This window comes from Vanacampus margaritifer, chromosome 3 (assembly GCF_051991255.1).
Source record: "Vanacampus margaritifer isolate UIUO_Vmar chromosome 3, RoL_Vmar_1.0, whole genome shotgun sequence".
NCBI classification, from domain to species: Eukaryota; Metazoa; Chordata; class Actinopteri; order Syngnathiformes; family Syngnathidae; genus Vanacampus; species Vanacampus margaritifer.
In genome coordinates, this window is record NC_135434.1 from 6,707,858 (window position 1) to 6,724,801 (window position 16,944).

At 39.8% G+C, this 16,944-nt stretch overlaps 1 protein-coding gene across 2 annotated transcripts in view; it reads right to left on the minus strand.

Annotated features, from left to right (window-relative positions):
• Window positions 1-3,398: 3,398 nt before the first annotated feature.
• Window positions 3,399-16,944, minus strand: part of LOC144049133 (protein RCC2-like) — a 220,201-nt gene continuing 206,655 nt past the window's right edge. For both annotated transcript variants that reach the window (XR_013293488.1, XR_013293493.1), the window contains one exon: window positions 3,399-3,499. The gene's annotated coding sequence lies outside the window, so the exon portion shown is untranslated. The remainder of the gene's footprint in view (window positions 3,500-16,944) is intronic.

The following is a 16,944-nucleotide window of genomic DNA, read 5'->3' on the forward strand; positions in this document are numbered from 1 at the left end:
ATGGTGGTCCAGCTGGGGCTAAGCAGTGGGCCCAGCAATCAGCGGCACAGTGCAGGTGTGCTGACACGGATATAGATGTGACCTGCCATTGATGGACTCTGACTGAATTTAGCTTGATTCAAATCAGCTTGTATTTGTGTTATGGCCACAGTGGGAAGTTCAAAGATGTCCTAAAAACCTGCTTCAGTTCAATTTACACACATTTTTGTGGAAAAAGTTGTTTTTTGTCTTTCGGAATCAAGCAGTTTTGGACATTTTCCTTAATAGCTCCAAAAAAATGATGCAGGGAAAATCAATCCAAACATTACTTCATAATAATATCTTCAGCATTCTGATTATTGTGTTTGTGGAATATGAATAAAGCAGCAAAATCCACCAGTTCTTATCCATCACAGCGGCCATTTTGCCACTTGTTGTCGGCTGAAAATGACATCATGGTTTCTCAGGGCTCTGGTAACAACCAATCACGGCTCAACTTTTTCTGAGTCGGCTGTGTGACATTTGCAAGCTAAGTTGTGATTGGTCGTTACCTGAGCCCTGAGCTGACCAATTCTGATGTAATTTTCAGTCGAACGCAAGTGAGAAAATGGCCGCCCCCTGAGTTGGATAAAAACTGGTGGATTTTGCTGCTTAAGTCATATTTGATAAAAGCAACATTAATCAGAATATTGTGTTTAGACTAGTGGGGCTATTGTAAAGAACATTATTGGAACGACTGTCCCATATAATAAAAAAAGGTACAAAAGTATAGGCTTAAATGAAGTGTGAATGCACTTTGTTGCTAACCTACAGTACATTAGCATTTTTTGACTTTGGTAGGGTTCCAGTAAGCTTCCAATTTTATTTACAAACATTCCATGATAGAAAACTTTAAATGTTTGTCAATTTAAAGGGATACTTGACCCATCGAGCCATTTTAAGCAGTAAAAAGTTAATATTTTGTCCAGAATTAATTTGATAACTTCATTATTTTTGATGTACAATTAATACCTTTAAAACTATTTTTTTCCACTTGCTGTCGACTAAAGATGACATCACCTGTGCTGAGGAAATGGGTAACGGCGAATCACGGCTCACCTGTTTTCTGGGTTTGGTCACCAAACTGAGCCATGATTGGTCGTTACTTACTTCCTCAAGTGAAGTTATCAAATTAATTCTGGACAAAATATTACCTTTTTACTGCTGAAAATGACTCAATGAGTCATGTATCCCTTTAATGTACCTCTTTACAGAAGGGCAAGACTGGTTTCAAAAAACAATTTTTCACTGATGTTCTCTTTTCTCAATTTCCCAAAATAGAGGACACAAAAGAGACTTACACCCCCCTTTTTGAGACTATGGGGAGGGGGAGGGGGGTACTTTAATCAAGATTGTGTGCAAATGAAATGTCACGCCCTTTAATGTGAGAGCACTGTGGGAAATGTCGAAAGAAATGTCAAGTGGTTGCGGGGATGGGGGACCAGAGGGACTGATATCATCCATGGTACAGTAGGCTGAGGGGCCACTGGGCATTCCCAACCTTAACAGTGAGGACAAGAAAAGTGAAAACGGATTGGTTTGAACCTCAACAAGTGCCTGGACTCATTTACTAAACAACAAGAACACACGACACAATTTGGTGCTACATTCATAGCTTGAAGGGAAGTTCTCTTGATGTTCTGTTGGATGCGTTTAGGTATGAACTTTAAAGGGCCTGACAAAACCCTTTTCAGCTAAACTATTTTACTGCACTGACATAATTTAGTTAGCTATCTTATAAACTCAGAGGAGGGTAGTTTAGGGGACAGTTGAGATCAACTCCACCGGCAGAGAAGAATGAATGTATACCATGCAAATAATATTTTATTGCATTGACTTTTAGCAAGTTCTATGCTTTTACTTACAGTCAATAGGATTACCACAACACCTATTTATTTTAAGATATTCACTTTGAAAGAGCAATCAGCTTTCATTAACCGATGCAAGCAGATTTACCTAAGAGGCCTTTCTCCCCTGCTCCTCTGCAGTCGTCAAGCAAACGGTTGAAATTTGACATTTTTAAAGTAGAAAGGGATTATTTTCTCTCCCTGATATTATATCCCACCTGTCATAGAGAGTTAAAGAGAGCCAGAGATGATGCCCTATCACCGACAGGTACACGATCACTCTACCCAATATTGCGTAGGGGGAAATTAAACTATAGGGAAAATAAGGACATCGAGTGCACCAACTAGACGAGACATGACTGCTCATATCTGGCTGATGAAATAATTCTACCACTTGGGAGACGGCTAAGAAAGAGTGGGAGAGAAAGTCGGAAATGGCGCGTCTGCAGAGAGATAGTGCTGAGTGTAAGTGGAGTGGCCTGTGGTGGAAGGGAAAGTGTGCTCAGATTCAAATTAGGTGTGTGGCAGACTGGACTGTCAGCTGCAATTATCTGTTTTACACTTCTAGGACCATCCAGGTAATTCATTTCCTATCTTCACCCTCCACTCCTTCCTCTCCTTTTCTTGCTCCATCAATTGTTCCACATTCTAAAAGAATTAGCGGCAAATGTAAACAGTCCACGGCCATCTCCCTGTTAGCTTGCAGGACATAACGGGAACTTGGCACATGTTCAGGATTGTGAAAGTCAGCTGTGTTAACAGTATTGTTCTATTAATCAATGTATAGATATTAAGTCAATTGGGTACATTAAATGTGTTTATTATTACTGCAATGCTGATCCATATATAGCAAGCATATAGTTGGTGGTTAGATCTCCACTTACAGATAATAAAAAAGTTGCCCGCTGTGGACGAGCAATTGGACACTGCCTTTCACCCCCATAGCTGTGTCGCGTGGTCAGGAAGATGTTAATAAAAATATTTTCAGGATGATAATAATAACTATTCACTCAATTAATTGATTTCTATAATGTTTCAGAGTGATTGGCCGACACGGTTGCCATATTGATGAATAAAATATTATATATAATGATATCAAACCACAAATGTCTGCGGAGCTCAGGATCTGCGCCTAGATCAAATCTACCAAAATCTTGTTACACCAACTGCGCCACAACTTAGACCTCTTTTTAACTAGTGTAAAATCGAATCTACTTTTGGTCGCCAAATTGCCAGATGCGCCGGGCAATGCAACAAAATACACCAGGACATCTAACAAGGTGTAGTGCGCTCTATCAAATTCAGAAACATGCTAAATTAGACTTGCCGCAGCCCAATAATTAATATGCACATGCTTTTACGCCGAGTGCAGATGGTGCCTGTCAAAAAAAGTACCCCCTATTGTATATTAATCGAGGTCAATAAGAGCACACGGCATAGGTTGTGGTATGTATATGTCTGATGTCAGCGCACGGTTGCATTTATATCGTGCACGCCTGTAGTGTATATGCATGATTGTGCTTTCAGTGCATACTTGAGTGCTTGAAGAGGTGATTTAAGGCTAAGACACCCCTACAGGTCCACATCCACCTCTGCAACACGCTCGTAGTCACAATCCCTTGACGGCGAGGTCCCTGAGGGGAAAACAAACATTTAGTCAAGATGAAAAATCAAGTAAGAAAAGCCAGCGCTTGGCTAAAGTGCATTTACGCATATTAACACAGGCTGCTCTTTATCCAGTCACATCACATCATCCCGGGGAGAATATGGCAGTCTGGGCAATCCAGCCATGCAGTCACACAATTATTCAACTATGTGAATTCGCTTTGGGCTGGTGGCCAGATGTAGCAGTCAGTGTAATCATCCTCATGTCTTTGCTTCCCCTGATACCCAAAGAGCAGCGGTTTCTGGCTCAGAATTGTGACAGCTGAAAATGCGGCGTGGTCATATAATCTTTAGTCTATTTGACTTGCAAGTATGTTGGTTACATTTTTATCTGCAACATTTTGATTTGCCGAAACATCAGACTGCACGTGACATAAAGTCTACTGCAGAAATTTGTTTCAACTTTATTGTCAAAGTGCAGCGCAATGAACTGTACAGAAGCATAGTCTGGGGCCGTTTCCAACCCCTCTCACCCACACACCTTCTTTATGGTTTTTTTTTTCATCTGAGAATTTAGGGCACTGGTTGGTGACCCGTCAGTCTTTCTGCTCTGTCTCCCTCTATTGGTCATTGTTTTTTTTTATGTCTCTCGGATAGGTTGTAACTGTTTCATGAATTTTATTGTTCTGTACTTATGTCAAACAATGACAATACATTTGTTTCTATTCCATATAAATACACTACTGAGTGTCATTTTTTTTGTTTATTTTGATGGCACAGCTTTCATTTGATGTAGTATAATCTCTCTTTATCATCTGTTAGTTCCTTTGCATTTTTAATAGAATCTAGAGCTCTAAACAGAGGATATTGAAAATTTCATTTATCCTTATCCTCACATGATATTGTCAAGGTGATTTAAAAAAAAATGAGGTGTGAGTGTGGATCCTTAAAGACAGAGAAGACGAGGAAGAGGAAGAGAGGGCCAGATAGGGAGTGCCGGCTGCACTCTATTTCCAGCCGAGTGTCAAAATGAATTTCACATCTTAATATGGAGAAAGTGCTTACGCTCCAAAATATGGAGGAAAAAAAAGTGTTGGTGGTGGCCGTAGTGAAGTAAAGAGAGGAGATGGACTCAAGAAAGGAGAGCAGAAAGGGATAACAATGAGAAGGCTATAACGCTGACAGTAAAATAAAGACAAGTGAGAACTCAATTAAAGGCAGGAAGCTGACAAGGAAGGGGGGGGGGGGGGGGTGGCTGGCTCCAAGGTGCATAGCGGGAGGCACTGATAGTAGGGGACTCTCCTGCCTTAATGAGCTTAGCCCCAGGCCCAGACTCACTGGTTGGCTGGCTAAAAAACCATGGACAAACCGGCCACTAGGATCACTGTAACACCATGATTGGTGAAAAAAAAAAAACAGGAAAATAAACACACAAACCTGCTAAGTAAGTGGATATTAATTATGACTTAATTAGTAAAATGCCTGCTTGTGTATCAAACTTATCTTTGGCCGGTTCATCTTCTTCTCTTCCCTTTCTGAAATATAAATACTACTTATAATGTCTTTCGAGTAATCATTAATGCTGCGGTCTATGCAAAGCATGACATCAGCACTAAATTGCTGTAAATGTGGAAACAATTCTGAGAATAGCAGGTTACAGGGGAATAATAACAGTGTTTGTGCACCATTTTATCTCCATGTTCCTAAAACAAACACATTATAATTTTGTAACCCTTTTCATATTTAGATTATCACTAACCCCTTGGGCAAGAGAGGCTAATTTTAGCATATTATTATTTCCATTCCTGCATGGGAACCACTTTTCTTTTTCTTTTTTTTTATATTCAGAAATCAATCGTCATCCATTCTGACAGGCTGGAACCCCCACCCACGATACTTCGATGCAACATGAAGCACTTTGCTTTATAAGCAGGAAAACTCTCTGCTCGTGATCCTGTATGCATTTTCTTTTCTCTTTATCACCACTTTAACAGCAGGAGCAAAAGGAAAGACAAGCAGAAAAAAAGAATCTTCCAAGACTGCCAAGTGGCAAAGTTGAGCTAAAGCTGGAGCGTGGAATCACATGAAGCAAAGCCCCTGGAGGGAGCGAGTGAAGGAGAAAGAGAAAAGAGAGGGAAAGGAGATAGAGACAGTGTGATGGGCCGCTGCTGTTCAGTGTTGGGGATGATAAAACAGTGGGGGTGAATAAGGGCCTTGAGCTATGATAAACACACACATACACACACCAGTGTCTCAACACTAAAGCACCTGCCTCTCCATGGATGGGGTTGATTGCATAGTCCTGACTCATCCTTGGCTACATGTCAAACCCCGGGGAGGCTCCGATTGGCATGGAGATACTAATGGAGCGGAGCAGGAGAGCTGCTGGGAATGGCAAATCTCCGGCTGCGGGATGCAGCGGAAGTCTGCGCGGGATCAGGCTCTCGCCCGTCAGCCCTGAGTTTTGATCTACAGCGAGGCACGGCTTTTGATGTCTTAATCATCTCCCTCGATCGAGCTCAGGGAGTTTTGGGGATAGGAGAGCGGGGTGAGGTGAGGGTGAGACGGAGAAAGGGTATGCGGCGAGGCACTGGGGGGCAAGCCTGAGGATGTGAGCCCTGTGTGGGTAGGCAGCCTATTTGTCTCTGATTACAAGGTCTGGTCTGCCTTTTCCACCTAACCCACTTTGGATTTGTCAAAAACTTTACAGATAATTGTTCAACTCATCTGCACGGAATACCTGGAAAACCCCAAAGAAAATGCGCTCCGCTGCGCCAGAAAAAGGGTGCTCCAACTACGCTACAAAGATGAACTTCACAGGAAATGCGAGTCAAAGAGTCTCGGGGATGATCATAAGCATCACAACTGGGAAGCAGAGTTCAGTACAATCCAATTAAGTCAACAAGCAGTGTCTTGAGTGAGGAGCAGAGGGCAGAAGGAAAGAGACAGCGGAGGTTCAGAGAAGGAGACGGCGAGCAGAGGAGAAAGAAAGAACGGGGAGACTCCAGATTAAACAGTCAGATAAAAGAGGTTCATCAAAAGTTCCAGACCCCCACCCATGGTTTCTCCTCAGGGCTAAGTGTTCCACGGAGAAGCCTGAAGAACAGAATCCACTGATGAGCTGAGGGAGGGAAAGCGAAGGAGAAGCCCCCCCACACCAGCGCCGACATCAAGAGAGAATCTCAGCACGTCGCTCAGTTAGAACGATACAGGCAATTAATAAGTTAACAAATCAGGGACTCTCCAGCTATCAAGTCATAGTGCCACTGAACAAATTGATAGAATAAACATGCCAATGCAACAGATACCCTCCAAAACGCAGAGGGGCAACTATCTAGGAAGGCAAGGTCTTTAATGAAAATTTAACCGCTGTGGTAGTCGGAACACTGTGTGGGGGGTTATGAACCACCGTTTTCTTCATGCACAAGGTCCACAGGGTGTGCTACACAGGAGCAGATTTTCCACTTTTACCGAAGTCGGTGAAAAGCTTCCAATGAAGGCGCCTTGACTCTTACGCTCTTTTTGCAAATGTGCCAAATTTGTTCTCGACACGTGCCTGTTTTCAATAGGAACAAGAATGATCTGTCCCTGCTGTATGCCACCGTCAACTTTATTTGTTTTGTTGAGTTGCTGAGAAGGTAATGTTAGAAGAAAGCACTATACTATAGAGAGAACCTGTGAGTCTAGAAAAAGATAAAAAGTAGGGATGCAACGATAGCGGCAAAATCGTTGTGTTGCCACAATACCGTCGTCGTCATGTCGTGATATTAAAAGCATGTGCGGTTGTATTTCATTTGTGCAGTTCCAACAGCCTCTGGTGGTTAGTTTATTAGTTCAGTTTAATTTTAACTAAGTATGTTTTGGCCACCTACATTTAAGACCCACGCTAATGGCCAGATAAAGGGGAACGTAACACGTTTGAGATCCTCCACAGACTAACTTGATTCAAAGTGTGTGCATGCATCAGCAAGTCAGTGTCTTAATATGAAGTGTTATAAGTGATTGCAGGTCATTTATGCACGTCAATGATTGCAGGTCGTTTATGCATATCAATAGGCTATGTTTTTTTTTTTTTTTTTGTCATGTGCTCTTTTTTTTATATCGCCAACCTTCCACAAGATTTGGATAATTACCATAATTACCGTTATATGTACTCACACAAACGCCAACACATACAAACATGGTCTCCCAGGTGGGGAAGCAAACCCACGCCAACCTGCATTGTAGGCAAGTGACGGTACCACTCCGCCACCTGGAGCCCCATATTGTCATAATTATTCATCAAATCATGTTGGGATATCGTTAAATCCCTAGTAAAAAGCTCCCAACTGATCCTTTACTAAAATATGTTCTCTGTAAGACTTATATGCCAAAATAACTGGCAACAGCACTGAGGAGCATTCTTAACATTTTTTTTAAAACATTTGGAAAGTTGTGTTTTCTTGTGTTCCACCCAAAAAATATTTTTTATTTTGTTCATAGAATTTTATGAAACTCAAATTACTCAACTTTAACATCTTTTAAATAATGTTATTCATCAGCATTGCATTTTTTTGGATTGGGTTGCTGCAGGAATGGCGAGATTTAAAATTGTGTTGTCTTAAATTACATAGATGCTGAAGGTATGGAACATTTATCCTATAAAAAAATACTATGAGGCTAGAATTTTGAAAAATAATTTCCACTGGTGTACACCATGTTGACATGAATGACATAGTATGTATCAATGACTACACTGTGAACACCTATTGCTAAAAACGGAGGCCCTTCAAAAGGACCATCAATAATAATTACGAAGAACCATAAACAGATTTTAACACCAATTTATTGTAGATCATAATTTATTTCTAAGGTAAAGTCAGCATTCAATAAAGACATAAATAATAGCATTCCAAACAAAAACAAAAACAGTATTGTCCTTTCTTTCTTCCCCAAATGATGGTTGCACATTAACTCCAAACCCCAAACCACTGAATTTAATCCATCAATTACCCAGAGAGCTGAAGCAAATTCTTCACATGGCTTGCAAATTGTGGCTTTCCTCACACTCACTCTCCCTCGCACATTCGGTCTCACGGCAGATTTGCTGCTTGCTATATTTATCTGGTACCGATGCATATTTATTTCTAATTCTTACATGGCTGCAGGCTGTGCCGTGATTCGCCATCCTCAACCGGTATTAGTGGCCCTATAATAGGGCTTAGAATTACATGTGGAACCCTGTTGGAGTCTCATGGCTGGATTTAAGGTAGGATTTATCATGTTCAGAATTATTCACTGCTGAAGCGCCTTTCCGGGCTCTATGAAGAAAAGCGTCTGGGCTGTGAGACCCAAAAAAAAGGGCCAATATGGAAAATGGGGAGGGCGGAAAGGCAATAATAGGATGGAATGGAAAGAGGGGAGGAGTGGAGGTGCAGGCAAAAGTGTAGTAGGGTAGCGAATTGGATGGAGAGAAGGAAAACAGGGATTTTAAGAAAACTTCATTTTAGCTGAGCAGACAAAATATTCTGGGATGAAGATGAGTTGCTTGTTATTAAGTTTCTCTTTCAAGCTCCTAAAAGCTTTAACGGTACCTGCAATTTTTTTCTATCATGCACAGTGAAAGTCAAACTTAGTTTAAAATTAGTTAAATGATATGCTTTTCTTTCTTTCCATCTTGCAAGTTCCTTTCGGTTGCCAAGGTTATTCTATTCACCTTACTGCAGGTTTGTGTGTCATTACGTTGCTAAAACATATGACACATTCTAGAGAACTAGAAATAGGAATTTGGTGAGCAGAGGTGCATTAGAACTACAGTACAAATGTATTTCCTAGTCACAAGCTTGTTGAAAATCCATGCACTCCAACAATGCCCATTATAGAATTTAAGAAGCCTTATTAGTATTCATTGATTATGTAAGATGTCAGCATTTAACAATTCAGGTTACATATTGAATCTGCTGTTAAGAATTGGCTTGGCCATAAACAGCGAATTGATTCTCATGAATTCCATCAACTAATTGTTGATTAATCGTGCCTTCGAGGCAAAAATGGGAGTGCACTAATTGGTTGCTACAAGCAGAGGAAGTGTTGATTCGTTCTCAATTAGTTGGTGGGAGAAAGAAGAACATAATGCTGGTTGTGAAAATCAGTACAGTAGCTGTTTCTCAATATGCGTTCTTGTCCGTCCTTGTCATTTTGTGGAACGCCATCAGTCGCAGCCCAAGTTGTTGAAAGTAGGCATAAAGCAAGAAAGCATAGAGTACCCAGATGTGGTTCTTGTCAGCTAGTCTAAACCAAGGATACGTCGCTTGTGAATGCTTGGCTACCAAAATATCCCAAGATGCATTTTGTGCATGTTTATGTCATGTTTAACACGTACACAACCGTACCAATTTACAAAGAGAATCTCGAGTACGTTCTTAAAAAGACCATACTTGGTGAGTTCACAACAACGTATTCTGCCTTCTTCATATTGAGAAACGACTGTTGTTTCATTTTGATTCAGGTCTGCCAAAAAGATGAGGTTTGTGCTCAGGACTGCTGACAGCCAAATGATATAATGCAAGTATTTGCTTATCACGATTGCCTTTCTCGCAATTTTTGGTTCACATTTTCCTGGAACATATAGAGGTCGGCCCTCGTAAGCACCAAGTGGGATATTTCTGACTTGCCGACATTCTTCAATTCAGCAGTGTAGTGTTCACTTACACATTTTTCAGGAAGGAAGTTGGAGGAAACAAGGAAATCCTACAAATGAAAAATACTGTCGGGGAAATGTCTACGCTGTTGACACATATCAGTTTTCGGAGAACTTGTTCACAGAGAGTGAAACCCAGCATCTGCAGGGGTTCAGTGGTGTATAATTCCCCGGAACGTGCACACACTATGCACTCTAAAACAGCTTTTCTAACTTACAGCCACCTTCAGCAAGGTTGGAGGAAAACCACCTTCAGGCCTGCCCAGTTTGCTTTTTTTTAATGAACATTTTAAATAAAAACCTCATGAAAAGATTGACTTCTGTTTGCAGCTTTGATTGCGGCCAACTGAAACAATAAAACTTTCTACATTGTTTAGCAAACAGCTGTGTTTTATTGTTTTTGCACACATTTTTTGTATAATTAAGTCATGTGAATACCTAGAATGTTGTGGTTATTTGACAACATACAGTATATGATGTCGGCTATAACATCATACAGAAGAGCTGAAGAATTGAGTTGAATACTGAATACAGAAGTACTTATGTGCAAATGATTTGGGCTTCCATTTAGAATAATTAGTCCTGCATTTTTTTTTTTTTTTAAATTGCAAAGCAATGTTTTGCTTATTTTCCCCCCCACACAGCAAACTAATTATGCCGTTGCTAAAAATACATTCTGTAAATATTATTTCAGGTGTGAAAATTTTAATCTTTGAAGAGACTCGAGTAGAATATTGTGTGAGTCAATATAAGTCTAATAAACAACCAAAGAAGCTTAAAATGGAAATAAACCACCATTGTTTGGATACAGCTCCTACCATCTATCCCATATGGAACTGCGATCATGAAACATGGATCTGGAACGACTCTCAGGTAACAACAACAAAGAGCACCGAGCAGCTTGACCTTTGCAACTGTTGGCAGCAAACCAATCATGAGAACCCATATCGGAACATGTGCCCGAGGCTAAACTCACTGCTCACACCGAGGAGGAGAAGGAGGGGGGAGGACGACGAATGGAATTTGGCTCAGCCGCATGATGCCAGAGGACCTGCACCCCCTAACACCTCCACATCCACAAATCCTTACTCTTGATTGAAGGCAACTCTGCAGACCTCCATTTTTACCCACAATGACATCCATTAGACACTAATTAGCCACCTCATTATGACCACTTGCACTATCTACTGAGATTCAATACATGTTAAAATCATCCTGTAACAAATAATGTAAACACTGTTGGAGAGTAATTATTTCATAATAATATGTTTACTGCTGTGATTCATTCTCTGTGAGTTATTTGGCATGAATGCCACGATGAACTTCCAGTGACCTGTAAGAGAGAATGTGAGAGCGATAAAAGCAAATTCAACAGACCTGCTCCCCGTTCTCAATGGAGACCTTGCAACACTAACGGGTCATATGACATCAGGGATGGAAAATGGCTATTGGGCCCAGTTTGGACATTTTCACTTAGGGGTGGACTCACTTTTGTTGCAAGAAATAATAATAATTAAAAAAAATGACAATCTTTGACTAATATAATTTGCGGTATTTATTCAGTTGTCCCTTGACAAAATTGCTTAAAATAGTTATAGAAATGTGAGATGCAAGCAAACTTTTAAAACAAGAACGTCCTTGGCGTAAGTAATAAGCGTGTTAACGTTCAAAAGAGAAAGGTGATATACTATGATGTATGTATGAGAATGTGTTGGGCTTATCTAGGTCTAAATCAGCTCTGGCCTAGACTTTGGACTTAGGTGAAAGGTAATAAGCGCAAGTAAATAAGTGAGTTGTGGTGAGATGACATAAGTAGGCCAGCTGTTCAGTAAGCAACCATCATCGGAATAACAGGCCCATCGCCAGTATACCGCAACCCGACCCTAATCTCATCTCTAATAAAATCAGCTCCTCTGTCACTGTGCCTGTTGATTCCCAAACAGAAACGTTGATACAACAATCCCACGCATGCTTGTACACAATCATACAAATTCTCAGGCATTCACTGGCTGACACACAGGCGGATACAACGCGCAGGCCTGGGAGAATAGAAATAACAGCCATGAAAATGTATTTCACCGAGACAGCGCAACCTCACAAAGACCATAGGCGAGGCAGCTTTATTTATATAGCACATTTCATAAACGCAATATGCTTAACATAAACAAAAACACAATGTCTAAAAACATTAACAATGAACAACTGAAGACATTCGCAGAGCAAAGAGAACAAAAGTAGAGTATTAAAATTACTAAAATAATGTATATTGACAGCATTTAAGCACATTTGAGACCAAAAGACATTTAAAAGTAAACAAAATCAATAAAAGGTAGCTTTCTAAAATTGCTAAAAGACTGTAGATGTGAAATTGATTTTACAAACGCTTTATCAAAGGAATATGTAAAAAAAAAAAAAGCCTAGTTTTAAAACCTGGATTTAAAAAGCATTTGTACTTGAGGCTGACTTGACCAATGGCAAGTTATTCTATTTGTCATGCAGCATAACACCAGAATGGCGCTTCACCGTGTTTGCTTTAAACCCTTGCAAGAGCAGAATTTTAAAATCAATCCTCCAATTGACTGGGAGTGAAATGAAAGTCTTTAGGACTGGAGTATATATTTTCATACAGTTCAGATTTGGGCCAATGTCTTAGTAAACAAAATGTGGAAGGTCACGAGAGCCCAGCTAGCATCTGATTAAAATCAAATTGAATTTATTTATTTCACGAGAGACACAACAGTAATCCAAGTAGGACGAAATGCACCTTTCACAGATTAGCTCACAATGGTCAATAATGTTATGTTACTTTTTGTCTGTCTTTCTTAGGTTACATTACCCTCAGGTGACGTATGGCATCGGCTTGAAGGGAAACTCTGTCCAGGATGAAAACAATTATCGTACGTTGGGTGAGTTTGACAGACAAGAAGAAGCCACAGACTGATGGTGAATCACGGAGAGCTTTGGCAAAGACAACATTCATTCCGCACACTTGTTTAGCAAGTTGCAGGATTCTGTCGCTGTCTGTGCCATTTAATCATTTATAGTGCACGAGATGGATGGCATTTCTCCCTCTCTGCGTCTCTCACCCCTTCCTTGAAAGTAATCAGTTTAGCTGTGACATTCTGTTTTTCTGTGGTTTCGCTGGATTAGCTGTCAATATTTAATTAATTTGCTCAATGCAGAGGGTAAAGATTAAAGAAATGTATATTGGATTATCAAAAGCAGAGAGAGACAGGCAGACGGAGCGCTTGACTCACAGCAAAAAGCCAACCAATTACAGTGGATTACGCGACTTTTTGTTTGGCTCGAGCTATGATGCTACATCCGATGCCATTATTGCATATATTACAGTCTGGATGAGACACTTATGAGAAAAATAACATTATGTACGCTGGGGGTGCCATTGCGGGAAAATGTTTATTAGACTGTGAATGATGCTAATCCGACAAAATCCAGTAACATTTGGAACGAAACAATGCATTCGCATTACATAAAAATGTGGTAATGCATACAAGATATGAGTGTTGGAAATGTGATTTAAAGATATTCTTCATAACATGGTACATTTTTTATTTTTTTATTTTTTTTAACCATTTTGCACTTCTCAAACTGCAAATACAGTACTCGATTCAGTATACTTTTGGTTAGTTCACACTGTTTCCACCCCCTCATTCCACTAGGGTTCATTCACCTCTCCTCCACCTCCCACTTGAAGATTATTTTCCCTGCCTGGTGCATAGTTAATCAATATACAGACAAACAGTATATAAAGATACACAAAAAACATGTACTATATATATATATATATATATATATATATATATATATATATATAATTTTTTTTTCTTTCTAAACGCAGTCTTAAAAAAACAAACAGAAGTTGGTGTCAGAAGGGTTATACAAGCAAGGGTTGGTGTGTAAGCATGTGTATAACCATGTGTGCAAGGAGGGTTTGCATCCAATTAATTGGATACTTTGACCCCACTTCCGTCTCTTCCAATTTACCAAATCCACCAGACAAACTATTAATGTGCACACTGCCAATGTGGAAACTTCTTTAACCCCCATTAAATTCAACCAAGGTCATAGCAAGTGTATGCATATGCTGGCGTGGACTCAAAGTTAGCCCTATTAAATGTGATTTGGGGCAGGAGGGGGGGGGGGGGCTGCTGCAAGAAAGTGGCTGCTATGGCAGGGATCTTGTGTAAACAGCCTGTATAAGGGAATTATATTCTAAATCCCACTTAGTGAAAGCTTAAAGGTAACATTGAACAGAATTATGGTAGTGCTGTGGGTTTTATTGGGAAGGTCAAAAGTTCATTAGGTACTTGTGTCTCAAAGTCATGTTGTACAATGACAAAAGTCTTTTAACATTTCAAATGAGTCCAGTAACCTTTCTTCTCTGGTTAGTACTGTTGAATGGACTTTGTGGCTACTTTTGTACGCAGTACCATAATGTTACCCAAAACATTGCATTTATGCACTGCTGACAACAAACTATAGGCAAAAGTGTGCAAAAACAATATTGCTTGTTATGGTTGCTAAAGGTTTAAAAGGTTACTAACAGTGCACTGATGTAAACTTTCTTCTGCTGTAGTATCTTTGGGATTATGTAAAGTGTTGTTTTTGGACAGCGCCAATAATCTACTAACTATTTGTGAGGAAAAGGAGGATTTGTGCAGCTCGCTCTCTCTTTTGGGCCGCTTCCACTTGCTATTCTGAGCTTTCATCCAAAGTTGGCACAGCAGGGGCAAGTGAAACTCATGCTTCTCCACATTTTCTGGGCTGATCCCAACAGAATTCACCTATTTGTTTGAACAGGTATGTTTGGAAAGAACACCACTTTTTTGTTGTTGTTGTTAAGAGTCCAACACATTTTTTTGAAATAAAGTTAAATACTTTTCTGCATAAACATAACTTCTTAATGATATCCTGTTAGAGGTCTATCTGTGGAATCATATTGTTTACTTCCTGCAAACAGTGTGACAACAAGCAAGACTTGAAAGTGGTATACAGTGTTCGTCTTTCAGTGATTTAACCCTGGAGAACCCAATAACCCTTTTCTTCTTTGGAAAATTATGAATTATGCATTAAATGACTGCTATAAAGTCACTGAACACCAAAATATATGTTTTTTCAATTTTAACCCTTGTTTTTTGAACTAGCTCAGAGTTTCTAATTTATCAAAAAAATATATATATATAAAACATAGATTAACAAAAAAAACACAATTTTACCACCTGATGGTTTGCTGAGAAGATGGTTTTGTTTGGATTGATTTCCAGCTCAACAAAACAGCATGTTGCCGGCCATCTTGTCACCACCACTCTGGCTCATGTAAGTGCAATATTCCTCCACTAGAGGGCCCCAGGCAGGGGTCAGAAGTGGCACTCTGGACTTTACAAGTTAAATTTGTAAAAAAAAAAAGGTATTTGTTATTTGAGTAGCAGAATTTACAGGGGCTAAATTTGACCTCGTGGGTTCTCCAGGGTTAAATTGAAATATATTGCTCCTAGGTTAACAATCCCTTTAATGTGCTACATTGGTGTGTAGTAGTTTGAGTTTGGCCTGGCTTCTGCGCTTGGATTAGATTAGAGCCATTACACTGACCCATTCAGTTGTAGTTAAACAGACTGAAAAGAACAACATTAAAAGTCACGGCCTCGCTCCACCAAGTGACACAAAAAGCCCAAAGCACACTCAGACTGCATTGGAATGACCAATCACGAAGCCACTCAGGGTTGTTCTTTTTAACTTTACTGAGCAGATTACATCAGAACTTTGCAAAAGTTACATTGGACTCTGACACACTAAAGCGGAAAGCTGGACAAGCAAGCAGGCAGCAGGAATTATCCATGCTGCAAAGTGACAATCCTCTCACTCCCCCACAAGTGCTAAGAATCCGATCAGGTTTTAAAATACTGTAGAACGCCCCAGCAACTTCAAACCAGGAGGTGAGACTGAATCCATGCATGAAGTCACGAGAAACCTCATCGCGAGACATCTGCAAATCTTGTGAGACTTCAGTTTGAAGGGTTAGCTTCACAATTATGTTTTTTTTTTGTGTTTGTTTTTGCATTACCATAAAAGTGTCAGGTACTCTCCTGGCTGCTTTACAATATGACTAAAGAGCCAGTAAGTGGAGGCTAAGAACAAAATAAGTACACTAAGTAAGTAAGTAAGTTCCCCCAAGAAAATTATAATCATCATTGTCAGTTTAATGTTCATATTAATTTGAAATTTCAAATACAATTCAGGTTGACAAGTGTCCCGGAATGTTCTTTTCACCAAGTGAGGATGCCACTGAACACCATTTATACACGCTCAATTTGGGGTAGCTTGATTGGCTTTAATCAAACATAAAAAATAAAATGCATTTGTTGTGGCTGAAATAAAAGTGGCAAACTATTCGCAAACACTCAACATTAAAAGTCAATATCAACATACTGTGTACCAAATCATTACTTTATTGAACTCTGTGTCAAAAACAGAGAATGTGCACCAAAGCTTAATCGTTCCTAATAAGTAGTGACTTTATATACGGTATGTCCAACATGTAAATAACAGAGTTTCACTTTCTTACATGTTCCATAATGTCCATCTTTTTATTGACTAACTTTACTATGTTACTATGAGGGAGACACGTAGCTGAGAAGTATGTGCGGTTTCTTTAAATGTTGACATTCTTGCCATCAATGGAGAATGGGCATATTTTGGAGTAACGCGTTACTTATTAACTCATTACCAGCATCAGTGATTACAAAGCAATTCATTTGATATATGGTTGAAGGGAAA